Here is a 9,671-nt window from a genome sequence, read left to right on the forward strand (position 1 = left end):
CTGCAGCTTCAGCACCCCCGGCACGCTTTATTTCAGTGGGCACCAGGCCGCAGGCCACGTCCGGGGCACAGGGTGCAAGGGGGTTCTGGGACTGGGGGCAGATTTCCCCCCAACACACTGCGGGAGAGTCTGTTGAAGCCACAGGAATCCGCCTCAGTCAGTTTCATGCTACCGACCTGTGCCCCCAGTGCTGGGCCCTGTGCTGGGAGAGTTGTCCCTGCTGTGTGAGAAGGGTCCCTAGTGTCTAGACCGAAGCCCTGCACTAGCCAGCAGGGGTCACTGCAGAGGGATGCAGAGGTTTCCTAGATTCCAGCGCCAGAGGGAACAATGTCATCATCTCGTCCAACCTCCCGCATATCACAGGCCAGGGAACGGCCCCCAGTCATTCCCAGAGCTGAGATTTGAGACAAACAGCTCATCTGGTCAGTGAGGGAGAACCCACCATGACCCTCGGTCAGCTCTCAGGACTGATTGCTCTCACTGTTAGAAATGTACACCTGATACGACTGGCACCGTCACCTCACTGGGGGTGCTCTGGGGCTGGCAGGGCTGATGTAGGGAATGGGGAGCTGGATTCTGGCTCACCCCAGGTATTGGCGTCGGGCCTTTGTTGCAACAGGCACAGCTAACAGCAATGCCTGACTCACCACGTGGCCCTGTGGTCAGCTCCCGGTGCCTCCAGTGCTGGGGGAGAGCAGGAAGGAGATGCAGTGCATAGGCACCGACTCTGGGGCCGGAGCACCCATGGAAAAAAAATAGTGTGTGCTCAGCACCCACCAGCCACCCGCCGATCAACTGTTTGGTGGTGGGCGGAAGGCGCTGGGAAGAGGGGCGGAGTGGGGGCGGGGAGAGGTGGAGTGAGGGCGGGGCACCCTCGGGGAGGGGGCGGATCGGGGACAGGAAGATGCAGGGCAAGGGCGGGGCCTCAGGGAAGGAGGTGGAGTGGGGGCAGGAAGAGGCGTGGTGAGGGTGGGGCCTTGGGGGGAGGGGACAGAGTGGCAGTGGGGCCTTGGGGTGGAGCCAGGGGGGAGCACCCTGCCAGAAAGAAGAAAGTCGGCGCCTGTGCCGTGGTGTAAGCCAGGAGCTGCAGCCCAGCTCCCCGGAGCGGATGGGGGAGCTAGGACCCTGTGGTCTGTTCCCAAGCAGTCAGTGAGCAACTGATTCTCCCAGATAGGGCGACCAGACAGCAAGTGTGAAAAATCGGGATGGGGGTGGGGGGTAATAAGAGCCTATATGAGAAAAAGACCCCAAAATCGGGACTGTCCCTATAAAATTGGGACATCTGGTCACCCTACTCCCATAGGGCTGCACCCAAAGTCCCTTTGGAATCAATGGAGAGATTCCCACTCACGCCCGTGACCTTTGTAACGGCAACTCTACCGCAGTCTTGGCACGAAGGCCAGCAGGTAAATCCTCGCCCGTGCGAGCCCCGCGAGCAGCCTTGGCTGCACCAGGGGCTTGTAGGTGGGCAGTGGGCAGGGTAACTTACCTGCCCAGTGATACACAGGGCAAGAGCTAAAGCTGCCGCCTAGCTGCAAAGTTCAGATCCAAATGCCATTACGGGCTGGGCCGGGGCTGGCTTTGGCCGTCACAGTTGGAGGAGCAGCTGCACACTTTGGATTGGAGTGTGAACTTTCCCCAAGCTTGGGCCAGATGCTGGGTCAGACTCCTCTAGAAGTGCTCTAGAAATGACCTGGCTTGTAGTGACCGACCGCTGTAGCCAGGCTAGAGGCACAAGAGCATTTGAGCGCCAGGGTGGTCAGCACAGAGAAACAGCCAGAGCTTGGCTTATATTAACCCTGTAAAGGGGTTCCCATCATGGGGGGGCACAGAGCTGTACTACAGCCCCGAGCTGCACTACGTTGCTGGCATAATCTGCAGCGCTGGTGGGGACAAAAGATATTTCCCTGTGGCCTGTGTCCCCCTCCCCCTGGTGATGGATCCCTGGATCCAGATGGACAAGGAGCAGCACAGCTTGGAGAGCCAGTCCCCCCAGCCTCCTGCACGGGCGGGGGTTCGGTGCCATCTGTAGGCAAAGCTGGAGCCCAGTTCAGTGAGCATAGGCAGCGAGTTATATGGGCCCATGGTGCCCGTGCTCCACCAATATTCAGGAATGTGGGCCCGGCTCCACCAATGTTCGGGCTTATATTTTCAGAGCTGTCCCGTCCATAGGGTGGACTGCCACGGGCCCCGCGCTTCAGGGGGACTCAGGGTCCATGGTGGCCTGGGGGACTAGCGGGGGGCCTGGTGCGGCAGCAGCGAGAGACCCAGCCCCACCCTGTCTCTTCCCGCCCCTTAGGGTGACCAGACAGCAAATGTGAAAAATTGGGACAGGTGGTGGGGGGTAATAGGAGCCCATATAAGAAAAAGACCCCAAAATCGGGACTGTCCCTATAAAATCAGGACATCTGGTCACCCTACCACCCCTTCTCCACCTCCACCCCTCCCCCATTCCACCCCTTCATCCAAGCCCCTGCCCTGCCTCTTTCCGGCTTCCGCCCCCTCCCCCAAGCAACACCGGGAGCTGGCAGGGTGGAGTGGGACAGGCTGGGGCCTGGTCGCTCGCTGCTGCTGGCACCAGGCCCCCCGCTAACTCCCTAGGCCACCCTAGACCCCGGGTCCCCCTGAAGCGTGGGGCCCCCCTAAGCATGGGGCCCAGGGCGGTTGCCCCAGTCCGTCCTATGGACGGAACGACTCTGCTTGGACCCATTCTGGGCACCACCAAAAATTATACAAACCTGGCGCCCATGTCAGTGACTGATTGCTAACCACAGGAGGTACAGCACCAAGCGTGCTGCGCCCTACCGGCACTGCTTAGCTGACAGCCCCTGGCTCCCGCGGCTGGAAAGCAGGAGCTGCTCACTGACGCATGTGCCAGCAAGAGCCAAAGAAAGGCCCAGTTCCTCTGTTCAAGCCTCCAGCCTCAGGGCTGCGGGGGAAAGGAGACAGCTACAGACTGAGGGTGATCAGCATTAGATCCGGCTGCCCGGCAGAGGGTGCACAGGCATAGCAACTGCAGAAATCCCATAGCAGACACGCTCTGCTGTGACTGCTTCTCCCAGGGCCAGAGGGCAGGAACCAGGTCCTTCCCTCGGGGACACAATGCTAGCAAACACCCCAGCAGCCCTGCTTTAGTGGGACATCCCCCAGTCCTGGCACTTACGGGGCTACGCCTCTTTGGCTGAGTTGCTCTGTGCTGCAGAGCCTGCAGGGGGCACTCTTGCGACAGCTCCAGGCTCACAGCAGCTTGCACAGGGTCAGCAGATGACATGTCCCCTGCATGAGCCAGCCGCTGGGTGTTTACTGAGCAACTGACATCCAGAGGGGTCTCCATCTGTGCAGGGCACGGCCCTGTCATGCATGACAGGTCCCCAGCCACGTGCTGTGAGGGCGCAGCAGGAGCCTGGGCCCACCGGGGGCGTAGCTGTGCTGACATCCTGACTGCAGGGAGCAGATTGCACTGGGATCAGAGCAGATGGTTTCATGCTGGCCTGGGCTGGTAGATCAGGGGAAGGGGCAGGTGTGTTGGGGTGGGGGGGAGAACTGACCAGCAGCCCCAGAGAATAGTTATCCCCAGTAGCAGTAGGACTGGGTGGAGGGATAGCTCAGTGGTTTGAACATTGGCCTACTAAACCCAGGGTTGTGAGTTCAAGCCTTAAGGGGGGCATTTAGGGATCTGGGGCAAATTTCAGTCTGGGGATTAGTCCCGCTTTAAGCAGGGGGTTGGACTAGATGACCTCCTAAGGTCCCTTCCAACCCTGATATTCTATGACTGCACTGTGCCCTTGGCAGCTACCTACTGTGCCACACTGCCTGGCTCTTATTCACAACATGCAGAGTCCATGTCTTTTACTCATGGGCACTTTGAGAGTCCACTCACTGCAGAACACAGCACAGCCCTCCTCCCAACTTTATCTGCCATGCCCAGCTCACCTCTGGGCTCTCCCCTATACGTCCTCTTGCTGCCCAGTATAGATCCTCCCCAAATGGCGCTAATGACCTCACCAATCGCCTCCATTTCAGCTTAATTCATTCCAATTAATCCTGTCATCTTCTCTGCGACAGAACTGCCTAAATGACCAGGGTGCTCCGGCCAGCACTCTGTCACAGACCCACCCGAGGGGGACGAGAGCGCAGTCTCCATGGCCCTCAGGCTGCCAATGAGGGGCCCTGACAGCCAGGAACTGGACTGAGACTCCCCCCAAACAGCCATCAGATGGAACCAGCGCCCTAGCAGGGAAAGGCCCCAACTCCCTTGAGCCAGTCACCCTGCATGAGGGGGCCTTGTTCCTCTCTGAGTCCCGTGCTCCCAACCAGCCTGCTGCACTACTGGGGGCAGCGTGCATGCGGGAGGGCATCGCCCCCTAAGTATCTGCGGGTGGGGAACAGGGGAGGCAGAGGATATGTGGGTGGAGCACATCCTTTGCTCCAGCCAGTTAGCATGGGCTGCTTTGCCATCTGCAGCTCTGGGCCCTTTCCCACCCCAGCCAGCTATACAGCTTCCCAGCCCACATGCTAGCTGGCCAATCCAGGGGCACACTCTGCCCCTCTATGCTGCCCCTGTGCTTGGATCACAGTGGGTCTCACTCCAGTTCTCTCTCACATCCCCTTTGCTCTTAGAATCATAGAATCATAGAATATCAGGGTTGGAAGGGACCTCAGGAGGTCATCTAGTCCAACCCCCTGCTCAAAGCAGGACCAATTCCCAATTAAATCATCCCAGCCAGGGCTTTGTCAAGTCTGACCTTAAAAACCTCTAAGGAAGGACATTCCACTACATCCCTAGGTAACCCATTCCAGTGCTTCACCACCCTCCTAGTGAAAAAGTTTCCCTAATATCCAACCTAAACCTCCCCCACTGCAACTTGAGACCATTACTCCTTGTTCTGTCATCTGGTACCACTGAGAACAGTCTAGATCCATCCTCTTTGGAAACCCCTTTCAGGTAGTTGAAAGCAGCTATCAAATCCCCCCTCATTCTTCTCTTCTTCAGACTAAACAATCCCAGTTCCCTCAGCCTCTCCTCATAAATCATGTGCTCCAGCCCCCTAATCATTTTTGTTGCCCTCTGCTGGACTCTTTCCAATATTTCCACATCCTTCTTGTAGTGTGGGGCCCAAAACTGGACACAGTACTCCAGATGAGGCCTCACCAATGTCGAATAGAGGGGAATGATCACATCCCTCAATCTGCTGGCAATGCTCCTACTTATACAGCCCAAATTGCTGTTAGCCTTCTTGGCAACAAGGGCACACTGTTGACTCATATCTAGCTTCTCGTCCACTGTAACCCCTAGGTCCTTTTCTGCAGAAGTGCTTCCTAGCCAGTCGGTCCCTAGTCTGTAGCAGTGTATGGGATTCTTCCGTCCTAAGTGCAGGACTCTGCACTTGTCCTTGTTGAACCTCATCAGGTTTCTTTTGGTCCAATCCTCTAATTTGTCTAGGTCCCTCTGTATCCTGGCCACTAATTTGGTGATGGAGAAAGCAGGGATAGTGGAAGAGAAAAGGGAGAAAGCCAGCTAAATAGGAGCTGCAAAGTTCTTTTGCAAAGCTGAGCTCTGGGCCTAGCATGGCATGTGTTAGAGTTGCCAACTTTCTAATCTCACAAAACCGAACACCCTAGCCCTGCCCTTTCCCCAAGGCCCTGCCACTGCCCCGCCCTTTCTCTGAGGCCAACTCACTCCATCCTCCCCGCACCACTCACATTCACCAGGCTCAGGCAGGAGGCTGGGGTGCAGAAGGGGGTGAGCGCTCCAGCAGGGGATGCGGGCTCCAGGGTGGGGCCAGAAATGAGGGATTCAGGATGTGGGAGGGGGCTCAGGGCTGGGGCAGAGGGTTGGGGTGCGGGAGGGGGTGAGGGCTCCGGCTGGGGGTGCAAGCTCTGGGGTGGGGCTGAGGGGTTCAGAGTGCAGGAGGGGGCTCAGGGCTGGGGCAGGGGGTTGGGGTGCGGCTCTGGCTGGGGGTGTGGGCATCGGGGTGGGGCCAGGGATGAGGGGTTTGGGGTGCAGAAGGGGGCTCAGGGCTGGGGGTTGGGGTATGGGGGGGGTGGGCTCCAGGAGGGAGTTTGGGTGCGGGAGGAGGCTCTGGGCTGGGGCAGAGGGTTGGGGTGCAGGAGGGGGTGAGGCTCCGGGAGGGAGTTTGGGTGTGGGAGGGGGTTCCGACCTGGGGCAAGGGGTTGGGGCACGAGAGGGGGTTTGGGTGCAGGCTGCAAGTGGCACTTACCTCAGGTGGCTCTGGGAAGGGGCTGGCATGTCCAGCTCCTAGGTGGAGGGGCCAGGGTGCTCTGTGCGCTGCCCCTGCCTGTCTCCCGGCCAGTGGGAGCTGCGAAGCCAGCACAGGGGGTGGGGGCAGCGTGTGGAACCCCTGTGGCCGCCCCTACGCCTAGGAGCCGCCGGGACATGCCAGCAGCTTCCCGGGACATGCGCGGAGCCAGGGCAGACAGGGAGCCTGTCTTAGCCCTGCTGCGCCGCCAGCTGGACTTTTAACGGCCCGGTCAGTAGTGCTGATCAGAGCCACCAGGGTCCCTTTTCGACCGAGCGTTCTGGTTGAAAACCGGACACCCGGCAACCCTACATGTGCTGGGGTTCCCCGTTCCCCAACAATCCCAGCCCCAGAGCCTGTCTCTCTCCTGCCCACGTGCAGCACCACCTTCCCTTCCCTTCACCTCTTTGTGCGAGTCTTACTAATGATTTTGAAGAGGGGCCTGGCTGCTGCTAGCCGGGGGAGCCTTGCAGGTACCTGGAGAGCCTCACAGGCCAAGTGGGTTCCCCACTGGGGCTCACTGTGGGCAGCTCAGCTAGCTACAGGCAGGGCCGGCTCTAGGCATCAGCAAAGCAAGCAGGTGCTTGGGGCGGCAAATTTGCAGGGGCGCAAGAAACCAGCGTGAGAGCTGAGAACCAACAGGGAGCCCTGGGAGTTGTAGTTCCTTGGTTAGCTCTCTGCCTATAGAGCCAGCCCTGGAGCAGGGAAAGAACTACATTTCCCAGCATTCCCTTGGCCGCAATTAACAGGAAAGGGAGGGGGAAGGAGCGTAGAACTGAAACCTCATGCTGCAGCTTGTTGTAAATGGTAGGAACAGAGCCAGCTCTAGGTTTTTTGCCGCCCCCCACCTCAGCCCTGGGCTCCCCCTGCACCCCTGTGTTGCCCCAGCCCTGGACTCTCCCCTTCCCACACCCCCTGCCGCCCCAGCCCTGGGCTCTTCCCCCACCCGCACCTCCTGCCACCCCAGCCCTGGGCTCTTCCCCCCACCCCACACCCGCATCTCCTGCCACCCCAGCCCTGGGCTCTTCTCCCCCCCCCCTGCACCCGCACCCCCTGCCGCCCCAGCTCTGGCCCCCACCCGCATCTCCTGCCACCCCAGCCCTGGGCTCTTCTCCCCCCCCCCTGCACCTGCACTCTCTGCTGCCCCAGCTCTGGCCCCCATCTGCACCTCCTGCCGCCCCCGCCTGGGCTCTCCCCCAAATAAAGAATTGGGTGGACTAAATGGACATTGCACCTCTCTATCTGAAGCCTAGCAAGGGAGGTATGTGGATCCCACTAGAATTTAAAATGAAAAGTAAAGGAGGGGAGGCTCTACTAGACTGGGCAGCTTTAGATACAGTACCAGGCACGTAGGAGGATTTACACTTCTGAGCTATGGAAGCAGAAATTGACTTTTCCTTTCCAGATATAGCTAATATTCAGAAAGGGAATCCAGCACCTGCCTTCCAGATTTGAACACCCTCAAAATTCAGGAGTGCTCAAGCTCAATTTGGGCAGCTGATACTTCATTTCTCCCAAATCAAATATACTGATCCACTGTAACTTGCTGTAGGAAAAAGTAGAATAAATTGAGCAAGAAATGCTTCCCAGTGGTTATTAGGACTGGAATTGCTATTTTCAACAGCCATTGCTTTTATTATTATTATTATTATTATTATTAAGTTTTAGTTTTATTTGTTTAAAAGGAAGACCGTGATATTGCATTGGCAAATTCCCCATAGAAACAAAGAATGGAACAAAAGAATAATAAAGGCACCTCAACTTTTCCTCATTTATGTAGGACAGTCTTGTAATATGCATCCAGATATCCTCCAATCACACAAGCTGAAAATTGTTCCACTTTACTGCAGTTCTGTAACCATATGGGAACCAATCCTGTCTGTGTTCTGTGCACATCCAAAATTCCTGCTGAATGACCCGCCCTGGGAGCGAGTTACCAGTGACCCAGGGCTGGGGCGGCAGGAGGGTGCAGTGGGGGGGAAGCCAAAATTTTTTGTGCTTGGGGCAGCAAAAAACCTAGAGCCGGCCCTGGCTACAGGTCCCTGCTCTCCAGTGCTACCCACAATGGGAGGAGGGCCTGTAAGAACTGACTCAAGTGCTCCATAAGCTTCCAAATCTGCGGCGCGCCCCTGGCCAGTGCTGGGCCAGGGAGCGCTTTCTGCAGATACTAGATCATGGCTGTGTGATCATGGCTAGATCCCTGGGAAGGTTCCTTGCCACCCCTGCAGACACCGGCCTCATTACTACTCCTGCTACGGCGCCTGATCCCGCTCCCGTCTCCCCTGCCCGCCCTTGGGAGAGGCATCGCAGTGAGGAGGCATGTGGGCAAACAGGGGCTTGGGCAGCCGGAAGTCACAGCGCTCGCGTATAATCCATATTCACATCCTCCTGGAGGGATGCACGACGTGGAACCAGGTGGGCTTCACAGAGCATGAGGAAGAGCCCAGGTTTATAGAGGTGGTACTAGCTAGTGATTAGAGCAGCAGAGCTGGGAGTGAGGACTCCTGGGTTCTATTCCCAGCTGTGGGAGGGGAGAGGGGACTAGCGGTTAGAATAGTGGGGGCTGGGTGTCAGGACTCCTGGGTTCTATTCCCAGCTGTGGGAGGGGAGTGGGGTCTAGTGGTTAGAGCAGTGGGGGCTGGGTGTCAGGACTCCTGGGTTCTATTCCTAGCTGTGGGAGGGGAGAGGGGACTAGTGGCTATAATAAAGGAAGGAGCTGGGAGTCAGGACACCATGCGACCTTGGGCAGCTCACAGCCCCACTCTTGGCCTCAGTTTCCCCATTTGGATATGGGGGTGATACTGACGTGACAAGAGGGTTAACTAGCTAATGGCCAGGATTCCCAGCCGGAAGGTGCCAGAGGAGGACACAGCGTTGGTGTTTATGGGGAGGGTACGTCACCATCGGCTGTGCACATGGCTCTGAACCCTGTGCCAGCTGAGAGCACCCACAGTCTGCAGCCCATCCCCAGAACAAGCGCTGCACCTCACCACCCCACCCTGCTCAGAAAAGCCAGCCAGGGAGAGAGACAGAAACAAGGCCCCTCAGGGTTCGGAGAGAGGGAACCTGCCCCTGCAATTTATCCAGAAACAAAACCTCTCCACCCAGTGCTCTGTGCAACCACCCACCAGGGGAGGGGTTTGAAACTGGGTCCTGCAGGGTCCCATTCCCCTGAGCCTGCCCCACACTCCGGCCACCTCTCAGAGCTTGATTCTCTGCCCCACTTCTTCTACCCCCCCTACCTGCAGCCCCCACTCCATTCCTTTGCATGATTCCCCCCATGCCACGCCTGTCCCTCCATCGCACCTCTGCCATGTCACTGCTCTCTGGGCCCAATTCACTGTGCACCCCCCTCGCTGCTCCCCTGAGTCCATCCCTCCCCCTGGTTTCCATAGCTTCCATCCTGTTGCT

The sequence above is a fragment of the Emys orbicularis genome, chromosome 4, assembly GCF_028017835.1.
Source record: "Emys orbicularis isolate rEmyOrb1 chromosome 4, rEmyOrb1.hap1, whole genome shotgun sequence".
Taxonomy (NCBI): Eukaryota; Metazoa; Chordata; order Testudines; family Emydidae; genus Emys; species Emys orbicularis.